Below are 25,898 nucleotides of genomic sequence, written 5' to 3' on the forward strand. Positions count from 1 at the left end.
TGCAGTAAGAATTCTAAAATGCCACATAAGTGCCATATAAATGCCAGCTATTATTCCCTATGTGAAAGAGGCATTTCCTGTTTCACACTTTCAGCATTAATTTATGAATGCTCAATTTCTATAGGTGTAATCTTGCAAAGTGGATATGCTCTTTAGGATTACCATTCAATAACAAACAAACACCTAGTTTTTCTAGTTTTTCTAATATTTTGTTCAGAACTTCAAATCCTTTGTTATATTTTGTCTAAATTTGAAACAGACACAATGAAGTTATAAAAATTGCACATCTTGTTATCTGGATCTTTTTAAATTCAACTAGCTTTTCCTTTAATACTTTAGAGCCTATGAAACTGGGTGCATATGTTCAATGTTGTTAATTATTAATTATCTTTGGTTCCTATAAGCACAACATGGGTTCTCTGTCTCTCTTTATTGATCCTATTTATTTTACTGATACCTTGTAGTCTAAGACTACAAAGGCCAGTCTAGCTCATTTGAATCTAGACAAAATATCATAAATTTTATCTCAAACCACCATTTCTGTTTTATAAGAATCTGTTTCAAGTGTGCATTATATTATTTATTTATTCTATACTCCTCCTGTTTTAGGAGCACATCTAATTCATATTCAATTTTGATTGTTATTATTTCCCTTTTGTGAAATTCTATTATGAGAAAATCCTGTACCAATCTTCACCATTCAGATCTAAATTATATAATTTCTCCTTGTATTTAACTGATAACCAACCTTAGTTTGTTTTGTTTGAGGTAATTTCCTACCAGTTTCCTTTCATTGGCTCAGAGCTATTGGAATTTGTTTACTTAAGTTTCTTTCATCTGCTGCATTTATATCTCATATGTCCATTTTTTGGAGTTATTTAAGCATTTCCTAAGTGAATACTTGGTTTCTTCTCAAATTCCTAGACTATCCTGTTGACATTGACTGTGAGGATGGAATTCTATTGTGTCTCTCTCAAAACTCTGTGCGCATCTTTAAAAAACAACCTTTGAGATATTGATTAGCATTATCTTTATTCAGATCTGGGACCTGGTCTGCCAAATGCATTCCATCTGGCTCTTTGATCCTCCCTCTTGATTTTGAGCCTTTATGCCTGGGGAACTCCATAAGCTATAATTTCCCCTATACAATATCTGGTTATTGTGAAGATCTTTACTAAGTTCTTTTCAGGAGTATGCCCATTATGAATGAGGTTACTTTCTTTTTTTCTCATAGTGCCTTCCCTTTAATGGCACCTTTCTCCTTACTCTAGCTAATTCTGAGTAGACAAACCTGATGATCGATGGCTTTCTTCCACCTCGTGGAGTATTTCCTTTCTCCTGGTTAATTGTGAGTTCCCCTGGGGAACTTGTTTTTTCCTTGCTAACTATATGCTCTACCAACTTTATTTCATATTTTCCACTCCTGTAGCCTCTTTCCCTAAATAAAGCTTTTTTTTTCCTTCTTTTTGCCAAAGAGAATGGCCACTGTGAATTTGCACGTTTGTATCAAACTAGGATTTGTTACCCCAACCCCATCACTAAGCAACTCTATTTGCATTTTTCTTGACAAAGATACTGAAATGGCTTGCCATTTCCTTCTCTAGCTTATTTTGTGACAAGGAAACTGAGACAAACCGGGTTATGTAACATCCTAGTAAGCATCTGATTCCAAGCCCAGAGCTTTATCCACTGTCCCTTGGGTCCATATCCTCCCATTAACTGATGACTGATCTAAGCAACACCCCCTAGTAGGTATATCCACTGAAAGACCTCTATCTCCCTTTATATCTTCATGAAAGCATTCATCAGTGGTATCCTGTCACCCCTAAAACAATTTCCCCTAATTCACTCCTTTCCTTTGCCTTCTTATCTATTCTTTTGTAGGCTTTCTTTTCCCTGAGAGACTTACAAGAATTACTCATTATTGCTGTTGACTTGTGACTTGATTTAGAGTACAATATATAGCATTCCTTCTATCTTCTGCCTCTCTTCTCTCATCCTAATAGCAGGTGGCTAGCATCTGTATAATGTGTACACTGAGCTAAGCATTTTACAATTATTACGTCATTTGATCCTCTCCAAAAAACTGGGAGGTAGGTAATATTATTATCCTCATTTACAAGTTGAAGAAACTGAGGCAAAGACTAAGTGATATGGCCAGAGTCACACAACTAGTGTCTGAGTCCAAATTTGAATTTAGTTCTTCCTGACTCCATGCCCAGTTGTCCCTCTATAATTTAGTCTCAGAAAAACACTGATTCATCTGTTGTGAGATTTAGTTTATAATGTTCAAGCCTATTTCTCTACCACCACTTCTATTTAACATCTGCTTTAACTTTGTCTCTTTGTGTACTTTTAGAAAGAAATCTCTTAATGAGTTCTCTCTCTCTATTTTTGTCTTGTTCTTTCTTAATGAGTTCTCTCTCTCTCTCTTTTTTTTTTTTTGTCTTGCTCTTGGTTGTAGTTTTTATCTTTTTTTTTTCTTCTTTATATTCTGTTGTTTCGCTTATTTACAAAGAAAATAGTCTATCCAGGTCTGATTTTCTTTCTAGGAATGCTTCAAATGCCTCACTTACTTTTTTTAATCAAAGTTTAGGGCCAGGTTTGCAGAATATGTTGCCTTAGTTTGCATCTTGAGTCTTTTGCTTTTTTCTTGGGGGTACAGAATTATCTTATGCTACTTAAATTTCTTTGTATTTGAAAATATTTCTCTTGGTCACTTAAAAGAATGATTTGTTAATTACCCATGCATATATCTTGTAAATAAAAAGCTATAATTTAAAAAAAAGACTTACTTGATACTGGAATTGTTCAATTTAACTACTATGTCTTTGAATTTGCAACATAAGAATTTTTTTCCTAGGGGCAACCTGTGGAATTTTTTTTTTTCAACTGGCACTTATTTACTGTGTTTAGAAGTTCTGGGTAGTTTTCTTATATTATTATTTTATCTTTATTTATTTTTTTGCTGAGGCAATTGGGGTTAAGTGACTTGCCCAGGTCACACAGCTAGGAAGTATTAAATGTCTGAAGCCAGATTTGAACTCAGGTGCTACCTAGCTGCCCCCTTATATTATTTCTTGCATTATGGTATGCTTAAAGTTTTTGACTTGTGTTTTTCCAAAAAGACCTATAATATCTCTATGTATCCTGTCTTTGAGATGAATAAAACTTTATATAAACATATTTTTTTTCTTTGAACATTATTGATTTTTACTTCTTTTCTTCCAGATAGTCTTTTACTTCTCTGTATTTGAATTTCCAATAACTTATTCTCTCTTTTGTTTATAGATTTAGGTTCTTCTCTTTTGTCAATTATTTTTGCTGATCAGGTCATAAATTCTGTTTTCATAATTCTTATTTCTCTTTCAAAACATTTAGGAAAATCCTGTTGTGGTTCCATACTTTCTTGGCAATCCACAAAATCCCCTGCCTCATAAGCTGTTGTTTCATTTGTCTTTGTCCTTGAATATTTTTATTTGAATATTTATTCATAGATATCTATAATTTTTGGAGTATCGATGATTTGGACTGATTTGGAGGCCATATTCTCTTCTGTTATAACTGCCTTCACTGTTATTTTATCTGCTTATGCTCATGTTCTTTGGCTAAGTTTTCTTTTTTCTGAGATCATCTGGCAGTTTAAGTCTTTTCTCCTTATATTTCCCAATTGCTTACTTTCTAAATTCTTTCCCTTTGATGGAGTTTCCCTAGAGGCTAGGCCTTAAGAGCTGGGTCAGCTTCCTCCCAGGTTGGGCAATTCATGTTCAGTTGCCCAGTCTCTGCTCTCAAGCAACTTCTTAGGGGCTTGAACTGGATGCTGAAGGCAAAACTGGGTGCTGAGCTTGCTTCTTCAGGCTTGGGGTAACACTACAGGGACATAGGTGCGTTCTGCCCTGGTTTCTTCTATCACTTGGTTCTCTGAGCTTTTTGCTAGCTACACCACAAAGCACTCACTGAACTACAGAGCTATCCCAGCCAGGTCAGACTTCTGCTTTTTGGTTTCTACTGCCCTGAGAGGAAGGGGGATTAGAAGTGAGTTCTGTTGCAAGCCTTTATTGGGCCATTGGGGGATGAGGGTACTGAGTGAGTACAGTCATTCATTGTTGTTGCCTCCTTGATATTTTTGGAGCCCTAGACGTCTGTAGAGGCAGCTGAAATTGTTTTATCTCTTGTGCATAATTCCTTTTTTGGAGAGGTCATGAGGATGAGGGAAAAAAAATGTCTAAAACGCCATCTTATGAATCTGGAAATTCATACTTCAACTATGACTCCCAACCCTAAATTTTCCCAAGAGAAATGATCAGAAGGCATTGATTCTGTACTAAGTCCTTTCTGCCTACTTCAGCAGGATAAATTATTCTTGGGTATATGCCATTTTTCTTTGCTTTTCAGAATCTCATATTCTAGTTTTTCTTTTTTTTCTTATTGATAATAAATAAATCTGCATTGTAATGGGCCAGAACTCTGTACTTGAAACAAGAATTCTTACAAGGTGATAACTGAGTGGAATTGATGAAACAATGGTTATCTAGTTGAGCATGGTGATTAATAGTAATCTAGTTCAGTATGATTGAATTAATCTTACAACAAATAATGGTTCCCTAGTGATATAATGATTGGCTTATACCCAGTATGATGAATGGATTTAATTGTAATAGAGTTTTTAAGAGGCCAAAGTCAGACCTACAGAGGGACTGAAATAGACTCGGGGAAGATAGAGGACTGGAGGCTGGAGCACAAACTCCAGGACTCAGGAAGACTTCAAGACAGACACTGTGGTGGTGGTCCTCCTGCTTCCTCCACAGAAACCAAAACACACACATTCCAGAGGATCCGGAAATGCTGGCCTGGACCCCAGGCAAGAAAAAAGACTGTGAAGAAGATAATAAAGAATTTGGACTTTATCTCTAGCTATTCTCGTGGTGATTACTCTGCTGAAATGAAGGCTGGTCCAGAGACCTCCAGAAAACTAACCAGAACTTTACACTGCATGATGATAACTGGAGTTTCCTAGTATTGATCTGTTTCTGATTATATTATATTTTCTCTGTCTTATGTATTTTGTAAACTTGACAGTAGTTTTTCTGGGTGAGTTAAGATGAGGTTCTTTTCTGGTGGCATTCTGTGGATTTCTTCAAAGTGTACTTTGTCCTCTGGCTCTTATATTTCTAGACAATTTCCTTTGACGACTTCTTAAAACCATTAATTCTGAAATAATGACCTAAATATACGTGTGTTCAAATTTTTTGTTAGTTTCATTATGTTTTTCTAGGAGGCCAATGAATCTTGTGTGGCAGGTATTATCTGGCTTCATTCTCACAGAGTGAATGAAGCCTGCTATATCTTCTCTTCTCAGGGAAATTCTTTGCTGTATCTCTTCATTACTGCCTTTAGTTTGGGCCTCCACTTATATTTCCCTATCACCAGTTACTGACATATCCTATTCTATTTTAGTAGTTATTTAATATCAATTAGCTTTTGGAAAAGTATATTGTTTTTAAGATATAGCAAAAAAAAAAAAAAGTATAAAGATTTTCTTCCAACACTTCAATGGTACACCCCATTCTATAATATCTTATTCTTTGATGAGAATAAGATGTGACATGACTTCCCCATGAATCCTTATCTTGGCTATTGTTGGGCTAAGCCCCTGAATTTACTCCATAATGATCTTTGGGGCACTGATTGTAAGCTAGCTACAAAACCTAGCATGGACTTAGCTCTCAGACTCCAGGATTCTCAGAAGCTTTTATTCTACATCATTTGTTTTCTGTTTTTATTGTAGATCTCAGGTATTTTTTCAATTTTGCCAACCTTTTATCTTTAATATTTATTTTGTTATTTTCTTAATGTTATTGTTAATTTTCTTGTGTTATTGTGTTATACTCCATTTTTTTTGGAGAGAGGGGAGGAATTGCTCAGTTTCTGGGATAGGTCACAAATTCTCAGTTTTCATCAAGTGTGATAATTTCACTCCTTACTACTTTTCTCCAATTCTTAAATATTATATCTTTCATTCTTGGGATTCTCAGGTTACACATTTTCTTTTCTGGTGTTCTAGCTATAGTTTTTATAGAACACTTTTTCAGAGTTCTTTTGGAGCTTTTTGTCTTTGCATTTCTAACATTTGGCATACAGTTAGCTTAGTATATATTAATTGAATTGAAATGAACTGAGTGTGATCTCTTCATTGGAAGTTTTTGAAAATCAAGAAAGCATCAGACCCACAGAACTAGACTTACAAACAGCACTAGGGTACTTCCCCAGCTATAATTATTTGTTCACCATTCTAAGTCCCTTCAGATTCTATCATTCTGTGATCTTTTCAATTATTATTATTATTTTTTTCCATCTTCTATGTCAATTTTTCAGTCCTGTCACAGTGGGTGCTTAAAAATAGTCTCCCTTCTCCAGCCCTAGGAATTTTCTGTTGCTTCCAAGCATAGAATTTTGCAGGGTTTACATAGATCCCTCATCTGTCCCAAGTTCCCAGATCACATATGTGACTTTGTCAGGGTAAGAAATGAAAAAGACTGTTCATTCTTGCTCCATGGGACACTTCATATCATTGGGTCAAGGATACTATTAAGCTTCAGAAAGTAGGGGTTCTGTAAAGCTTCCCATCAAACTGCTTCCCACTTCTGTTTTTAATATTCTATCCCACTCATCAAGGGATGCAAAAGCTTGTAAACTGAAGAACCCCTCGTGTTTGCCAAGAACTACACTGCTCTTTTTCCAGATTCTGTGGTTTATTAATCCTCACCCCTAGACCAGAAATTCCATTACATATTAAAACTGTTTTCCAAATGCATCAGGAAAGGTCATTTCCTGTTTCTTTAAGGAAAAAAAATCGTATTTGCCAAAATCCACAAAGAGAAAAGAATCCATTTTCTAAAGGACAAGGAGAACAGAAATGAGGCTTATCCCATTGGAAAAAACTTCTCTTAGCAGGGAAGTTCTCAAAGTCATCCCCCTGTAGTAGAATGGATAGTAAATATAGTTCACATTTCTATGACATATGATTGACAAACTAAGGCCCACGGGCCAAACCTACCTGCCTATGTTTGCAAAGCCTGTAGACTGAGGATGTTTTTTTTTACATTTTAAAATATAATTTTATTGTATTTTTAAAATGTAACCATCATTATTAGCTCAGGCTGTACAAAAATGGGCAGAAGGCCAAATTTGACCCATGGGCCATAGTTTGTCCACCTTAATTCTTAAAGCACTTTTATCATAAAAATTCTGCAAAGTAGGAAATATGAGTTATTATCATCCCCCTCTTAGACAAATGTAGAAAACTGAGGTTCAAAAGGGGGAAATTGTCTGAGTCATACAGTTAGTAAATGGCAAAATAAAGACTCAAAATCGTGGCTATTAAGTCTAAGACTAGTGCTATTTGTATTACACTCTACTGCTTCTCAGAATATTGAAGTGATCACTTGATGTAAACATGATAAAGCCAACATGATAAATCTCCCAGAATCTTGTGCCCTAAAGTTCAATTCTTTTCAAATCAATAAAAATTCATTAAGTACTTATGTACCAGTTATGTACCAAATTATGCTTGACCTAATTAGATACATCTACATTCTACAGAGGAAAAACATGTAAACCAAAATGCATATTCAAAATATACATAAAATAAAGACCAAGTAATTTTGGTGGAAATGTGGAAAGTAAGAAATCATTTCACAAATGGGTGAATCAGGAAAAAGGATCTTAAGCTTAGCCATGAAGGTAACAAGTAATTCTAAGAAATGATGGTGAAAAGGAAGAGAATTCCAGGCCTGAGGACAGCCTGTGGAAAGGAATGGTGACAAACACAACAGCAAAAAAAAAAAAAAAGTCTAGCAATGAGACCAATTTGTTGAAACACAAAAGTGTATCAAAGTAATATGAAATCAGTATAGAAAAATAAGTCAACCAGACTGTGAAGGGCTATAAATACCAAGCTGAGGAGTGTGGTTTTTAATCCATGAAACAATCAGCAGATGCTTAAGTGAGGGGAAAACATGGCTGGAATTGTATTTTAGGAATATTAATTTAGCAACTGTGTGGGGAATAGATTGGAGCAAGGAGAACCTAGAAGCTGAGAGACCAATGAGGAGGTGAGAGGAGATGAGGTGATTGTGTGAATAGAGGGAAGGGAGAAAATAAAGGAAGTATGTGAAGGCAGAATTAACAAGATCTGAAAACTGACTGGGTATGGGCAGTGACAGAGGCAGACAGAAGAGTCAGGGATGTCAAAGTATATGAACTGGCAGAAACAGGGAAATTAGGAAGAGGGTTGGATTGGTGGGATAAGAAAAGAAGTTCTGTCTTGGTAATATATCTGTGAGACAGAGATGTAGGAGGTACAGTGGATAGAGTGCTGTAAGTAAATTGTATTTGGAGTCAGCAAAATCTAAATTCAAATCTTGTCTGGTATCTGGCCGTATGATTCTAGGCAGATCTCCTGACATCAAGCCTCAGTTTCCTTACTTATAAAACAGAGTAACAACAGAGTTATCGTGAAGACTTCAGAAGTAAAATGTTTTGCAAACCTTAAAGTTCCATATAAATGGTAGTTATTATTGCTATTATTTTTATATTCCATTCATTTTGAGATGTAAGGGGAAAGCCAGTTGGCAACTGGCAAAATATGATCAGAGTTCAGATATGAGTATAGTCTATGTAGATAGGGTATATAGAGTAGAGATGATAGCTAAACTCACACAAGTTGATAGAATCACCAAGACAGAAGAGAGTAAAGAGAAGGAGAGAGAAATAAACAAGAGAAAGAGCAAAGAGTGAGAAGGGTCCAGTACAGAGCTCTGGAGAATACACACAGATTGATAGTAGTACATGGAAGATGACCCTGTAAAGAAGACTAAGAAAAAATAATCAAACACGAGAAAGATCCGCTATAAAAATAAAGGAAGATAAAAGCATCCAGACGGAAAGAGGGGATAACAAGATTAAATGTTGCTAAGAAACAGGATGGAGATTGAGAGGTCATTGGATTTAGCTATTAAATAATTACTGGTGATTTTGGAGAGCAATTTTAGGTGAATGGTAGGGTTAGAGGCCAGGAAAGAGAGGTGAAAAAGTAGAGGCAGTAAATAAGGACAGATTTTTAAAATGTGTTTTGTTGTGATAATGATACAGGACAATAATAGTTTTGAGGGAATGGTAGCTATAGGGTAGTTGTAGATTTAGTTGGGCTAATGGACTAGAAACCACTATTTAATCTGTAGCAGGGAGAAAGAAATGAAAATGAGCACCCAGAAATATAGAGCAAGGTTCCTGTTGTTTGTTGTTTGAGCACAGGGATTAAGCAGGGAAGGGGGCAGGAGATAAGGAATTTGAAAATTAGAGAAAGAGAAAAGGGGAATTAAAGGGTCAGCTTCTATAGATAAAGGGAGCTTGAGAGGGGGTGGGATCCAGTTCATAAGTGATCTCAGCAAAATAAAGAACCATATATTCTTCAAATACTAAGGCTGATGATGGCAGATATAGTTGAGGCTTAGAATTGAGAAGAGGAAACAGTTAACTTGTCTATTCCCAAACCTCTTCCTGAAGCTTTTCCAGCATGAGAGAATCTGCTCTTTATAATGTAATGACACAGGCTTCAAGAATGCAAGGTCTTCCACACTAAAATGAGGCAGTGAATGGAGCACAGGAAATAGGGAGTCAAGAAGACTAGAGTTCAAATCTTATCTCAGATAGTTATTGGTTATATAAGCCATTTAACCCCTGGGCACATTATTTAACCCCAATCTGACTCAAGTTCCTCAACTGTAAAATGGGACAATAATAACATATATGCCCTAGAGTTGCTGTCAAGATTATATAATATTTCAAAAGTGTTTAGCATAGTACTTAGCACACATAGGCACTTAGTAAAGGCTTGTTTCCTTTTCTCTTTTCCCTATGCTTTCCCCAGATTCAGCCAGGGATTTCTTGGCAAAGATACAAGGGGAGTTTCCAGATCATTTTACAGATGAGGAAACTGAGGCAAATAGGGTGAAGAAACTTGCCCAGAGTTACACAATTTGTGTTTGAGACCAAATTTAAATACTCAAATCTTCCTAACTCCAGGCCCAGAAATCCATCCATACACCATCTAGCTGCCTAAGGATAACAATACTACACAATTACTGAGAAGTATAGAATATAAGGAAGTGATTGGTCAATGTGATGAAATATAAGCTAGTAGTAATAACTCACCTCTATACTTCACATCTGAGAAGTCTAAGGCTCAAAAGAGAGAAGGAAATGGCTTACTCAATATCATGTAAATCTAAGTGACAGAGTTAAAACTCAAAACTAGGCCTTCTAATTCTAAGTCCTTTCCACTACACAAAAAGCATAGTTTTACTTGGGGAAAAGCGAAATAACAATAACAGCTAGGATTTATATATCATTTTAAGATTTGCCAATTGTTTTATAAAGATCTTATCTTTACAACAACCCTGGGAGATAGGCACTATTGTTATCCTCATTTTATGGATATGGAAACTGAGGTAGAGGTTAAGTGATTTGCTCAGGGTCCCATAGCTAGGAAGATCTAAAGCTGGATGTGAATTTAGGTCTTCCTGATTCCAGATGTAGCTCTCCAGTCAATTAGTTGCTCCAAACTATTAATCCATGTTTATATAGTGTTTATTATTTGCCAGACAATGCTAAATGCTAGGGATCCAAAAAGAGGCAAAAGATATCTTTTGTCCTCTAGGAGTCTGATATCTAATGGGAGATTCAACATGCAAACAAATATAGTCAAGGCAAGTTATATTTGGAATAAATAGGAAATAATTCACAGAAAGAAGACACTAAAATTAAGAGGAATTGGAAAAAGCTTCCAGTAAAAGATGGGATTCTAGTTTGGACTCAAAGGAAGGCAGGGAAGTCAGTAGGTGGGGCTAAGGAAGGAAAGGATTCCTTGTAAGGGGCCAGCCTGAGATTGACATCATTGGACTGGGCTACATGTGGAGAATAAGATATAAGAAAACTGGAAAGGGGGTGGGGTTAGATCATGAAAGGCTTTGAATGCCAAATGTGCTTTTTTATTTGCTATAGGAGTTGACGGAGAGCCACTGTAGTTCCTTGAGTGGGGAGGTGAAGAGGAGCTAGGGAAGTAACATGAATGGATGCCTTGTATTTTCTGAAAATCACAGTAGTGTCTGAAAGGAAAATGAATTAAAGAGTGAGGAGAGGCTTAAGGCAGGGAGCTCAACCTGCTGGCTATTGTTATGGGAGGTGATAGGGCCTGCTAGCAGTGACAGAGAAGATAAAGAGCCATATTTGGTAGAGGATGTAAAGGTGAGATCGACAGGCCTTGGCCACAGTTTGATGATGGGGAGTCAGAAGTAATGAGGAGTCAAGGATGACTCCCAGCTAGGAGAGTGATGTCCTCTGGAGTAGCAGGGAAGTTTAGGGAGAGGGAGATAATGAGTGTGGTTTGGGCTGTGTTTAGCTTAAGATGTCTAGTAGACATCTAACTTGAGATGTCTGAAAGACAGAGTTGAGAATGGGAGTGAGCAGAGTGTCTGGGGCAAAATAAGATAGATTTGAGAATCATCAACATGGAGATGGTAAATAAGTCCATGGGAACTGATGAGATAATGATCTATTTTAGGTTTTTTATTTGGTACCTGGGCCTGGCTTACCAGGGGAAGTCTAATGGACAAGGGAGGCAATCATCTGGAGTAACCTTTCTGATTCCCCACAATGTCAGGGCTAGCAAACACATGTTACAGTTCTGCTGGAGCCAAGCCCACAGAATGAGATTACAAAGGAAAACATGTGGCTAGGGAGGGCAAGAAAGAAAGGGAGGCTAAAGCCAGGAGGTTGGGTTCAAAAGCAGCCACAGAGAAGGGGAACTCTAGTAAAGAGAGATGAACCAGGAGTCAAGAGACCTGGTCCTTACCCAGTCTTACTCCCAATCCCTGTTCGACCTTGCCCAAACCACTTCCTTTCCCAAGGCCTCTGTTTCCTCCTATGTAATGAGAGGGTAAAGAAGGGCAATCTCTGTTATCCCTTTTAGCTTTAATGACATATTCTAAGACTCCTGTCTCTGATATTATTTATTATATTTTATGATGCCAATTCCCGCTCTAACATTCTGCCCTAAGGTCTCTCAAAGGTCACACATTAACTGACACAAACCAGGCTTTGAACCTAAATCTCCTGGTTCTCCTCATGAGAACCACTGAAAATTTGACAGCTATGATATACGAAGACTTAACCTTTCCAATGAGTACTTCTTTGGAGTGTGACACTAAGGAAACAGAACCCAATCGCAGGGCTTTATATGATGGCAAGATGATCCTGTGCTGAGTTCCTGATCATTCTAACACCAAAGGAAAATCATCCTCCTCCATCCTCTTAAAACAAGAATTCTCAACAAGAATCACAGGATAAAATTTTTTTGTAAGACTTGGCAGCTAAGAAGCTCCCAAATAAAGAGGAATTCCTCAGAAAAATCCTGACTTTAACCTTGGAGAAACCAGAATTCTAAAATTCATAATGATTTCATACTTTACCAATTAAAAAGTCCTGAACTTATAAAGTTATAAAAAACAGGTTCAAATCCTAGCTGTGCCATTCATTTGCTATTCGGTTTTAGGCAAATCACTTCTCATTTCTTCACCTTGGGTATCTATAAAGGATAATAATTCCCTCTGAGCTTTCCACATGGAATTGTAATAACCAAATAAAGTAATAGATGGCATCCCAGCAATTCTTTCTTTCTAGATACTTTTTCAGTTCTTTATCCCCATTGCACATAGAATAATGGTTTGTTGTCCATTGCCCCTATTAAGTCTATAGACTGTTAAAAAAAAACAAAACTTCTCTAAAGAGAAAAACACTGTTCTATGTGGAATATTAATGGATGTAGCTTTCTGTTGGGAAACATCTGTGTTCAGAAAACTCAAAGAATCTAACCAAACTGTCTTGAAAACAGAGCAAGCAGAACAGTACAGTAGTAGACAGTTCTAGTCTCTGACATTAATTCACTATAGGACCTTGGGTGAATCACTTTATTTCTCTGGGCCTCAGTTTCCTCATATGAGGAAAATCCTCAAATGAGAGAACTAGATAAGATAACCCCTCTACAATCTCTTAGAGTTCTAAAATTCTGGGTTCTAAGAATCCTTTTCTGTTGGACACTGCATGCTGTATTTTCTAAAGTCCCTTTGGGCTTTAAATAACTTTCTGTATTCCATGTTTTAAGGTACCTTCTAGCAGTGATATTCTGTGCTCTATGTTCCAGGAATTTTTCCAGCTTTAAACATCCTATGAAAATCTAATTCTATGTAACTATAAAGCTCTTTATAAATATAAGCTATTGTAATAATTCACCATTTGGTGAAATTCTGCTGGACAAATAGTTTTCTTGGGCTTATCAGAAAACTGATCTCTTTTGGAGGTAGTGGGGGGAAGGGTCTGACCAAAAATTAACTTACATTTTTTTAATGCTTAGGTGAATCTTTAGTTTTGTTTGTCTCATACCAGGGCCTTGCTGATCCTAGAATATCAAAGTTGCGAAGGTCCTTGGAAATGCACAATGTTATTAGCTTTTTTTTTTTTTATTGAAAACAAAGTCACTTTATTATAAATTTTTTTTGACAGTATATATGCATGAGTAATTTTTTTTTATAATATTATCCCTTGTAATCATTTTTCCAAATTACCACTTCTCTCCCTCTACTCCCTCCCCTAGATGACAGGCAATCCCATACATTTTACATGTGTTACAGTATAACCTAGATACAATATATGTGTGTAAATCCAATTTTCTTGTTGCACGTTAAGTATTAGATTCCGAAGGTATAAGTAACCTGGGTAGATAGATAGTAGTGCTAACAATGTTATTAGCTTGAAGGAATATGTCTTAAAGCATATGACCACCTATTTTAATCTCCTATCGATGAAGAAATTGAGCTTCAAAGAAGGAATGATCAATAACCAAGTAATGATCAATCATGTAGCACCATAGCAAGTCTCTAAGCAAGCAATTATCTGCCCCCAAGGCTCCACCAGTCTGTCTCCTCATTAAGCCTCATGAGGAGAGGCTCAAGAAGATTCATGTCTTGCCCAACTCATCCACATCAGAAAGGGCTGGGGCAAGATTGGAACCTAAGGCTCTTATTTCTGAGTTCAGCATGCTTTCTAATACAATTTGCAGCCCTTTCTTCAAACATGGTCCACCTAAAGGCCAACATTCCTTTGGTCAACGGCCTTATATTATTATTTTCCCCTCTTATTTGATGGGAGGTCCCAGGCCCTTCTCCCACTCTCCGCCTAATCAATCTCAAAGCTGATGAGGTCATTCTCATGTGGGGTTAGCCTAAACACACTCTGTCCTCATTCCTTTCTCTTTCAGCTGTAAGATGGAGAGGAGGCTCAAAAGTCAGGCAAAAACACTCTCTGCCTCTTATTAAGTCTGCCAGCACTGGGGGAGGCAAGATCCTGGCTTGTATCATTATAGAAAGGGGCTTGCAGAGGCCACTCTCTTCATATACCTGGATGGCTTCCCAGATTATACTTTAGTTTTTTAATGGCTCTACATAGAACATCTATATCCAAGATGAACCTCCACAATTCATAGGAAAGAAAGTAATCTACCTACTTTAATAATATTCATTCAGTCAACAAATATTCATTAAACAATTGCCACATCAGGGTCTTTTGCTAGGTGCTAGGGAGACATAGATAAATAAGTAGTCCTCTTCCTTCAAAGAACCAATGGTAGAGTATTAGTAATACTCAGCATTTCTAGAGTACTTTATACCTCAAAATAAGGAACATGAAGGAATACTAGGCCTGGAATCATTATACCTGAGTTACTCTGCTGCCTATCACTCCTGTGACTTTGAACACATTTTTACATTCAAAGATCATGAAGAATGAGAAAGGTGCCATAATATTGGGGAAGGGAAAGTGTCCTAGTTTTCAAGAAAAGAGAAACAAGATCTTAAAATTGCAAGCCAGTGAGCTTGTCTTTGATTTTGGATTAGATCATTAAAGAGAGAGCTGCAAATATCTAGAAAGGGAAGCAAGATAATTACAGTCAGGACTTTACTAAAAACAGGTTATGCCTACTAACCTCATTTCCTTTTTTAATAAGATTACTAAATCATGAGTGAAGGCAACAAGATACAGTTTTTCTATACTTGTGAAAAACTTTTCATAAAATATCTCATACTATGCTTGTGGAAAAGATGAGATACCAACTAAATGACTAAACAAGTAGATAGATTGAGATTGGCTGGATGCTCAAACTTAAAGAGCAGCTGGTTAAAGGTTCAATATCAATATATCATTCATCCCTACTGAAATTCCTTCATTTAATTTCATTCCTATTTGGCCCAACATTTCAGCTTGTCAAGCCTCTTGGATCTTGACTCTCTTATCCAATGTGTTAGCTATCTCTCTCAATTTTGTGTCACCTGTAAACTTAATAAGTGCATTTTCTGTGTTTAGCCTGACACTAATTTTTAAAAGAACAAAACATCAGAGGGACAACTACAGATCCCTGGAACTCTTCTCTAAAGACCTTTTTTAGGTCTAACATTCAATGAGTTCAATGATTCCACCTAACTGTAATCTCATCTAATCTATATCATGCCATCTATTCCTCCTGCCCCAACTTCCACAAAAATAGCATGAGAGAGTTTCTCTAGATTTACATCTCGGTGAACTATGTCTCCTCTTTCCCCCAGTCTTTCAAAGATTACTGACAGTGCCCCAGCAGTCATACTGTTAGTTCTTTAGGTACCTGAAGATAGCATTCATCTTTGCCAAGTGATTTGAATTCTTCAAGGACAGCTGGGTACTCTTCCACCATTTTTTGACTCAGGTATCAACTGCCTAGGAGGCATGCTTTTTCTCAGGATCATTCTCTTTGTCAGAGAAAGCAGAAGCCAAGGAAGGATGGAGATCCACATTCTGTCTTTGGGGACTATCGCCACAACCCTATCCTTTATGGATTATCTTTTGTTGTTAAAACATAAGTTCCTATAGGACAGGGGCTAGCAACTGCTTTGCATTTGTGTTCTCAGTACTAAACATAGGGCCTGGCACACTAAATATTTAATCAATGCCCTTTTCTTCATTTAACAACCTCTTAATTTGTCTCTTTTCTCAAGTCTCTTTTGTTTCCAACTTTTATTCATATGTGTGTGTGTGTGTGTGTATACATATATATATATATACTTTTTTATTTATAAGACATATGCATGGGTAATTTTTCAGCATTGAGAATTGCAAAACCTTTTGTTCTAGTTTTTCCCCTCCTTCCCCTCCCTGCCCCAGATGGCAGGTCGATTAATACATGTTAAATATGTTAAAGTATAAATTAAATACAATATATGTATACATGTCCAAACAGTTGTTTTGCTATAAAAAAAGAGTCGGACTTTGAAATAGTGTACAATTAGCCTGTGAAGGAAATCAAAAATGCAGGTGGACAAAAATAGAGGGACTGGGAATTCTATGTAGTGGTTCATAGTAATCTCCCAGAGTTCTTTCACTGGATGTAGCTGGTTCAATTCATTACTGCTCTATTGGAACTGATTTGGTTCATCTCATTGTTGAAGAGGGCCACGTTCATCAGAATTGATCATCATATAGTACTCCAACTTGTATTCTGAAAACACAAATCTGACCATCTCATTTCCTATGGTCAATTAACAACAGTGATATCTTACAATCTCTGGGATCAAGTACAAAACTTTTGCTACATGGCATCTAAAATCTTTTACTGCCTAGTTACAATCTATCTTTCCAGTCTTATTAATATGCATTATACCCCTTTATATCCTCCTATGGGTCCAACCAAAATGGCCTTATTTAAACATATATCACTTTATCTTCAGTTTCTGCACCTTTGCAAAGATCTTTCCCCAGGCCTAGAGTGCTCTCCCTCTTAACTTTTGCTTCTTACACTACCAAGCTCAGCTCTAGTACCACCTCCCCCATGAGGCTTTTCCTTATCCCCCCAGCTGCTCATGCTTTCCCCCTGACCAATTACTTTATGAGATACATGTGTGTTTCTGTACATGTATGTGTCTATATATGTCAAGTTACTTTTTGATGGATGGGTGTGTATATGTACACACATATATATGTACAGTTATCTTTTCATTTTTTTGTCTTTCTATTCCCAATGTCTATTAAAGTGCCTGGTATATAGCAGGCACTTAATGTTTATTAAATCACTGATCACCAGGTCTCATAATATTTCCATTTATTTATTACTGTAAAATAGTCTTGCAAAAAAAGGTGCACCAAAATTTATGAAAGAAATGCTGTATGGCTTATAATGAGATGTTCTGATCATCTTAATTTATTAGCTCATTCAAAGAAAAAGTTTAGAAGTAACAATTATGATGAATATATTAATAAGTATGATCACCAGAGAAATGCAAATTAAGACAACTCTGAGATACCACTATACACCTGTCAGATTGGCTAAGATGACAGGAACAAATAATGATGAATGTTGGAGGGGATGTGGGAAAACTGGGACACTGATACATTGTTGGTGGAGTTGTGAAAGAATCCAACCATTCTGGAGAGCAATTTGGAACTATGCCCAAAAAGTTATCAAACTGTGCATACCCTTTGATCCAGCATTGCTGTTATTGGGATTATATCCCAAAGAAATACTGAGAAGGGGAAAGGGACCTGTATGTGCCAAAATGTTTGTGGCAGCTCTTTTCGTAGTGGCTAGAAACTGGAAGATGAATGGATGTCCATCAACTGGAGAATGGTTGGGTAAATTATGGTATATGAAGGTTATGGAATATTATTGCTCTATAAGAAATGACCAGCAGGAGGAATAGAGAGAGGTTTGGAGAGACTTACATCAACTGATGCTGAGTCAAATGAACAGAACCAGAAGATCGCTATACACTTCAATGTTGTATGAAGAGGTATTCTGATGGAAGTGGATATCTTCAACATAAAGAAGATCCAACTCACTTCCAGTTGATCAATGATGGACAGAAATAACTACACCCAGAAAAGGAACACTGGGAAGTGAATGTAAATTGTTAGCACTACTGTCTATCTACCCAGGTTACTTACATCTTCGGAATCTAAAACTTAATGTGCAACAAGAAAATGGTATTTACACACATATATTGTATCTAGGTTATATTGTAACACATGTAAAATGTATGGGATTGCCTGTCATCGGGGGGAGGGAGTGGAGGGAGGGGGGGGATAATTTGGAAAAATGAATACAAGGGATAATGTTATAAAAAAAATAACTCATGCATATATACTGTCAAAAATTTTTATAATTAAAAATAAATAAATAAATAAATTTTTAAAAAGGAAATGAAAGACAGCAACCACCAACCCCCCCACCAAAAAAAATAAGTATGATCACTACAATGATGGAATGGCATTATGAATAATGTAAAAATTAACCTCAAAGTAATCTGCAAGGCATCTGAAGCACTTCTAGAGTTAGAAGATTGAGAACTTGAGAACTGTTGCATCTACCCATGCCCACATATATGGGGCTTTAGCATAGATACTTGGAGAGTGTCTATTATATAAGGTGGCTCTTGTCTGTTTTAGCTTCACCACCATGCATCAATTTTTACCCACTGTTTCAGTATTTGTTTAAATGACTTTAATGCAAACATTTGGTATGCAGGAAAAACTGGTATCATACCCAGTTTTATTAGCAAATTTTCTCCTTATTAAATTTTCTTAACAGTCCCATATAAATCTTGTAAGAAACTGTTCACATCTAATTAAAATTAAGTAACACGTTCTGTCTTAAGTATGACATACAGTGTATGAAATATTAAATTTTAAGGCACCATGGCATAGAGAAGGGGCCTCAAATATTAGTGTGTAATTTTAGGTAAAGCACTTCACCTCTCCAGGCCTCAGTTTACTCATCTATTAAATGGGGATAGTAATTTTTGTAAACTCTAAAGTATTATATGAAGAGGTTTTTTTAATTAAATTTTCAAATTTTTAGTTCTAAATCCCATCTCCCTCTAGCTCTTCCTCCATTGAGAAGATAAGAAATTATACTCATTATATACATGAAGTCATGCAAAACATATTTCCATATTAGCCATATTGTAAAAAATATAAGCAAGAAAAAATAAAGTAGTAAAAATACAAATTCATTAATTTATTCTCTGCGTGTGCATACATTTTTCATCATAAAACCTTTGGATCACTGTACAGATGAGAATAGTTAATTCTTTTACAGTTGGCCATAGTGTAATATTTCTGTCACAGCTACAATCTTCTTCTCATTCTTATCTTCTTTATTTTGCATCAGTTCATGTAAATCTTAACTGGTTTTTCTGAAACCATTCTATTTGTCATTTTTAGATTTTTTTTTTTTTTTGAGGCTGGGATTAAGTGACTTGCCCAGGGTCACACAGCTAGGAAGTATTAGTGTCTGAGACCAGATTTGAACTCAGATCCTCCTGAATTAAGGGTTGGTGCTCTATCCACTGTGCCACCTAGCTGCCCCCTATTTGTCATTTTTTACAGCATAAAAGCATTTCATCATAATCGGATATCACACTTATTCAGCCATTCCCTAAATGATGGTTATTCCTTCAGTTTCCAGTTCTTTGCCATCACAAAAAGCACTTTTATAATTTGTTTTTACATATATAGATCCTTTTCCTTTTTCTTTGATCTCTTTGGGGTATAAATTAGTAATGGTATTTCAGAGTCAAAGGACATACAGAGTTTCATAGCAAAAAATAGTTCCAAATTGTTCTCCAGAATGGCTGAACTAGTTTACAATGCCACCATCAGTGCGTTAGTGTCCGTTTTTCCACATCCCCTCCAGCATTTGTCATTGTCCTTTTCTGTAATGTCAGTCAATCGATCTGAAAAGTTCCAAGTGATATCTCAGAGTTGGTTTAATGTGCATTTTTCTAATTATTAGTGATTTAGAGTATTTTTTTCATATGACTATAGATAGCTTTGAATTCTTTTTCTGAAAAATGTTCATATCCTTTGATCATTTATCATTTGGGGAATGACTTTTAGGTTTGATAAATTGGCTTAGTTCTCTATATATTTAAGAAATGAGATCTTTTTCATAGAAATTTGCTGTAAATTTTTTTTCAGTTTCCTAGTTTTCTTCTAATTTTGGCTACATTGGTTCTATTTGTACAAAACCCTTTTAATTTAATATACTTAAAAGTATCCACTTTACTTTGCATATTTCTTGTTTGGTCATGAACTGAGTGAGTTTACTTTTTATTAAATATTGAAATATTATTAATAATTCTAGAGTCATATTTGTCTTTTGTGTAAGATAAGTAAAAAAATCTCTTTTCTAATAATATATAACAATTCATTTTTTCCTACAACAAAAACACAAGTACTTAAGAAAATACTTGTAAGATTAGAAGGTATATATAAGCTCCCACCTGCTTTAGTTCTCTTCTCTTCCCATCGTGTCTTCAGATTTTCAGCTCTTGACTACTATAGACAGTCTGAAGAACAAAAGGGTAAAAAAAAAAGTTAAGGTCAGAGAAAAGAGGTTATTTATTAAATAAGTGCTTACTATGTGGTCAGCATAGTGCATTTTGAAGAATGGATAAAATGCCAACATGTTGTGAAGTAGGAAAGGCACAGAGAATGGTAAAAACAAAGATCTGGAGGTGGAAAATCTTGATGGTGTAGAAGAACATGTGTTGAAAAGACTATATACTCTAGAAGGGGAGCAACAGAAAACAAGGCTATAAAGAGGCTGCTTGGAGCTAGATCATAGAAGACCTTGAATGTTGAAATGAGGAGCTGGGACAGATAACAAATCATTAAGTGCTAAGTTCTAAGATTTTTCCATTGAAGATGCCTGTTCTTCAAGACAACCTGAAAATTTTAGGCAGGATTGCTTTAACATTCCCTTAGGTATCTATGCTCATTCAGTGTAAATAGGATTGAGACAGAGGTCAGAAAGTTATGTTATCTAAGAAGTTTATCCTATTGAGAGGGTAAGCTTTGCTTATTTCACTTAAGTCTAACCCTTTTATTTTTCTGTTAAATTCTTAAAATTTTGCTTAAAAAAAAAAAAGGTTGCCTAAGATCTTGTTTTAGGGCTATAGTCATAGAAATGTCAGAATTGGAAGGCCTCTAGATTACAGAACATCAGAACTGGAACAGATGCTATAACAGAAGAGCTAAAAGGTGCCCTAAAGGATCATCTGGTACAATCTTTTCATTTTAAAAATGAGTCATGAAAAACATTGAGAGGGAAAGTGAATTATGTAATTATTCTTACATTTATGTACTCTCAATTCACAAACATTAAGTTAGTTCTTTGTAAAAGCCCATTTAGGATGGAGTTCATCTTTCATGTTGTAATTTTATTTTCATAATTCTCAGAAGCAGTAGGGTATCTACCTGAAACCCAGTTAAATGCATTTTCTCATATGCTTATAAGGCTCTGCTGTTGAGTTACAAGCCAGTAGTAACTCTCAGTGACCAAGACCCTAGATGCCTCAGGAAGATATTCTGGCCTTCAAATCAAGTGAGCCTTTCTTAGTGGTTAGAAGGTCAGAAACAGTAAAATAAGATGATTCAATGAAAAAAGGGCACAATACAGTTTATCTCAGGAAGTAAAAATAAGAAAAACAAAACCAAACAAAGGGAAGGTTTAGCCCCTCCTAGAAAGAAAAAACATAAAGATAGGAAGTACTTTAGTACTTGTCAGAACTGGGAGGGACCTTAGAACTGAATGAGAATTGGGAGAAAATTACTTTAGAGGTCATTTAGGCCAATCCATTTTACAGGAGAAACTGAAAACATGTGGAGTTGCCTTAAAAGTCAAATGTAGTATATTCTATTTCATTTCTGGACAGCTCTTTTACTTTAAATTTATATGTTCCAAATTTACAAGAAAAAAATATAGATTTAGAGCTTAGAGATCATCTTGTCTAGTCTAGTCATAGATAGGAAAGCTAAGGCCCAAAGACAGGGAAGGGTCTAAGCTCACTGAGTCAGTTAAGAAGTGTAGTCTGGACAAGAGCTTAATTAAGTTCAGTATATTTTTCACTACAACATGTATCAAATGGGACAAAATACAAGTAGGTTTGAGCAACTGCCAACATGTAGCCTGAACCAGGATGAAATTCAAGCCATGGTTAGATAAAAGATCCAGTGATAGTATTGTACCAAGTTTTCATTCCATTTACCCAAATTGTCTCGAATTTCATATATTTCTAGAACAGAGCTCCCTGGTCTTTTTGAGGAAAACTTCTTTTATTTCCTCATAGTCCATGATCAGATGATCAGGGCCTAGAGCTAAGAGTTCTTCACCTTGTCTGTATCATAGACCCTTTTTGAGGTCTGACAAGGTCTTTCTTTAAAAACAATGTTTTTAAATGCATAAAATAAAATATATAGGATTACAAAGGAAACCAATTAAATTAAAATACAATTCACTCACCACACACACACATTTAAGTTCACATTCCCTAGGTTAAGAATCCCTATATTTTACAGATGAAGAAAGCTCAAGAACTATATGACTTGCCCAAAGGCTACATAGTTAATAAATTTCAGAATAATAATATTCGGAACCTAAATTCCCTGACTAAATCTAACACAATATCACATAGGTAAGGTGTGATAAGTTTTGCAGATGGAAGAGCGAATGAATTACTGGGATCAGAGAGCATGATCCCCTTCTTGCTAGAAATCCTTCTGAGCTGCCTTGAGAGACTGCCCAGTAAACCTTCACTACCCAGTGACTACTACTAGCTTGTGTCTTATCTGGCGGTGGGACTTTTAGGACCTTCCACCACCTGGTGCTCCCTAACCGTTCCAACTGTGTGTCATGTTCCTTTCCTTCAGTACTCTAGGCTTGGTATTCATGGGTCTGCGAGAATGTCCCTCTCCTCATATTCTAGGCTTTACTTGCTCATGCTATTATACATCCCTAGAAGCTCTGGCTTCAAAAAATATCCTACCTATCTTTAAGATGCATCTCAGACACCAGATCCTTCATGAAGGTTTCCTGAGCCACACTGCTGTCTCCTACTCCACCCCATCACTATTCCATGTCAGAATTTTTTCATTCCCTTATTTCAAAAGCACTTTGTTCCTGTTATGCTTTTATGATGTTATTTTTCTGCTGTTGTATACACAAGAGGTTGATCAGAGGTATTCTCAAGGGTAATGAGTCTTTGGCACCTTTTGCTCATTAACAGGGATAAACTTATTGCCTCAGAGGTCTCCTCTTTGCGCTGACACAAGAGGGGATGTCAGCAGCAGAGCTCGGTCTCCTTTGCCTTTTTTTCTCTTCAGAGGACAGGTCAGAGAGCAGCCCAACTAAGATTAGAGCCGTGGGTCCCATTCCTAATTGAAGCCTTGAGCCAGAGGCTTGGGGACAGGATAGGAAGAAGGCTGCATTTGCTCTCATCCATGCAGTCCATTAGAGGAGTTCCTGTTGAATCTTAAATCCTTGCCTCCAGCTTTGAGTGGCAGTGCCATGAGCTGAGAGAGGCAGCAGGCCTGCAGCCATGAAAGGGGAGCCACACAACCAAATGGTGCAATTTTCTGCATCTCAGCTACCTGGACAGAGGCTAGGGGATGTCCTTGTCACCTCTGGCTTGGCTGTCTTGTTTCTCTAGCAACTCCCAAGTTTTAGAGTTCCAGAATCCAGCTTTCCAATGCTTTCCTGGCAAAACTAGCCTCTTGAGGAAAAAAGTCTAACACTCTGGTCTCCAGAACTAGAGGAGCAAACAGTCTAAGTCACAATATGAAGGTATAACAAGCCCATTCTTTGCCCTTCACTATTACCATGACTTATTTGGACATTTCAGGGATATGGAGGAGGGGTCTGTAAAAACATGTAAGCTCATTGAGAGTAAGGATTATTAAAGCATGGTGTCTGATATTTGTTAGGTTTTTAGTAAGTGCTTATTGCTGCTTGCTTCTCTAACAACCCCAAATAAGTACAAAAGGTTCCTAAGTCTTTAAGCTATAGTATCATAAAGTATGTGACTATATGGATTTCTGGGGTCAAACTGGAGCATATCAGAATACTGGATGTTGCTCTTTCCTAGCAACTTCCAGTTCATTTCATTCATTTTTCAGGAAAAACAAACCACTGGCCACTATGATTTTGAGCAGGGCTTCTTAAACTTTTTCCACTCATGACCCATTTTCACCTAAGAAATTTGTATATGACCTTGGGTATAATGGCATATGAAATATGTATACAAATCAAACATTTACTGACAATAAATCATAATTTCATGACTCCCACAACTATATGGGGTCAGGACCCACAGTTTAAAAAGCTTTGATTTAGAGGACTACATATACTCTGTAGGAAGAGGCAGAAGTGAAACTCATCAGAGAAAGAAGGATAATGTTATCTACTATTTATGGTCTAGTACAAATATTTATGTTTTTCTATATTCTCTGTCACGTGGAATAAAGGTTATATCTCACATGGCCTTGTTACCTTGAGTGTTTAAATGGGATCTTGGTACATTTTTACTTAAGAGCTGTGCATAAGCTACACAAACTGTAGTTGGGAGAATTCCCATAGGAAGCTCTAGGTAGTAACAGCATGAAAAAAAAAAAAAAAAAAAAAAAAGGAAGAGTAATTTGGGGAAGCTGCCCCTCAAGACTAAACCCAATTCACACAAACCCAAAAGCTGGGCTTCTTGGCCAGGTTATATATAACTCCCAGGTTCGCAGGATCATAGATTTATAGCTGGAAGGATCTTCAAGGCTGAGATCAATACATGTATTCTCATTTTATGGGAGTGCAAGTTCCGTGACTTGAATTGCATCTCACAACTAATAACAGTTTCTGAAATGGATTTGAATATAGCTCTTCCTGATTCTAAATCTAATTCTCTACTACTCTAGGCTGCTCCTACAACTTTACTATGATTAAATTTTTTTTTAATTTTATGAAAAAAGTAATAAACTCACATTTCTATGGCATATTAACGTTTACAAAATACTTCCCTCAAACAACTCTGTAAGGAAGGAGGAATGAGGCCAGTGATTTCTTGGGAAAATAAACAAGCTTCTGCTGGGCAAGAGGAATCTACTTTCTGATTAAGGGCCAATGCTGGCTCCTTCCTATATTATAGCATCAGTCTTTCTGGCCTTTAGTATTATTACTTTCTTAAGTGGTTACTGAGGGTAATGACCAAAACACTATTCTTCTCCTTAGATGAAACAATGTTCAAAAGCTTTCCCAAGGCTTTTCTGAAAGGCCTGTAGAACAGTGATCTCAGATCCACACTCAGATTCCATGTTTTTTTGCAATTTGAATCCTAGACTGTCCAGATCAGTTTTCAGCTTGGTATCACTTCTGACCTCTCATTCAGACACAAACAGCAGAGAGCTTAGGGGTCAAAGAACTGATTTCTTCAAAGTATGCAGGAAGTAACACCTGCTAGCAGCTTCTTTAAATAATTCCAGCAAAGTTTCTCTTGCTTCTGGGGTAGGATCCACTTCTGCTTTAGGTCCAGTTTTACAACTGTGACTTTAGCCTCCAATTACTATAGTACCAACAGTCTCTAAATCCTACTTGTAATGGGAAATCAGTAGCATTTCTAGGTCTCATCCATCACAGGTCAGTAGTGATATTATTGAATTAAGAAATGACTTTATTTTACTCAGAATAAACACCTTCCTGAAGTTGACCTCTGCTTATAGTGGTACAGCACTGGCTGAAGACTGGGAATCTCTTTGGAGTTAAACATATGCTATACGCCTGTTATGTGTTCCTGCACCAATGTCTAAAAAGCCTGTAACAAACCCAATGAATGGGGGATGGGGTAGAGAATGGTTTAAAGTGAAAAGCCTAATGCAAGGAGAGATAGTGATAAGTGGAGTGTGCTAAAACACTGCTGGAATGGAAAGACTAATATTTA

At 36.5% G+C, this 25,898-nt stretch overlaps 1 protein-coding gene across 4 annotated transcripts in view; it reads right to left on the reverse strand.

Moving 5' to 3' along the window:
• The window catches only part of PKIG (cAMP-dependent protein kinase inhibitor gamma), an 88,866-nt gene that overhangs the window by 8,448 nt on the left and 54,520 nt on the right, over window positions 1–25,898 (reverse strand). For all 4 annotated transcript variants that reach the window (XM_074288517.1, XM_074288515.1, XM_074288518.1 and 1 more), the window contains one exon: window positions 20,421–20,486. The gene's annotated coding sequence lies outside the window, so the exon portion shown is untranslated. The remainder of the gene's footprint in view (window positions 1–20,420; window positions 20,487–25,898) is intronic.

This window comes from Sminthopsis crassicaudata, chromosome 2 (assembly GCF_048593235.1).
Source record: "Sminthopsis crassicaudata isolate SCR6 chromosome 2, ASM4859323v1, whole genome shotgun sequence".
NCBI lineage: Eukaryota > Metazoa > Chordata > Mammalia > Dasyuromorphia > Dasyuridae > Sminthopsis > Sminthopsis crassicaudata.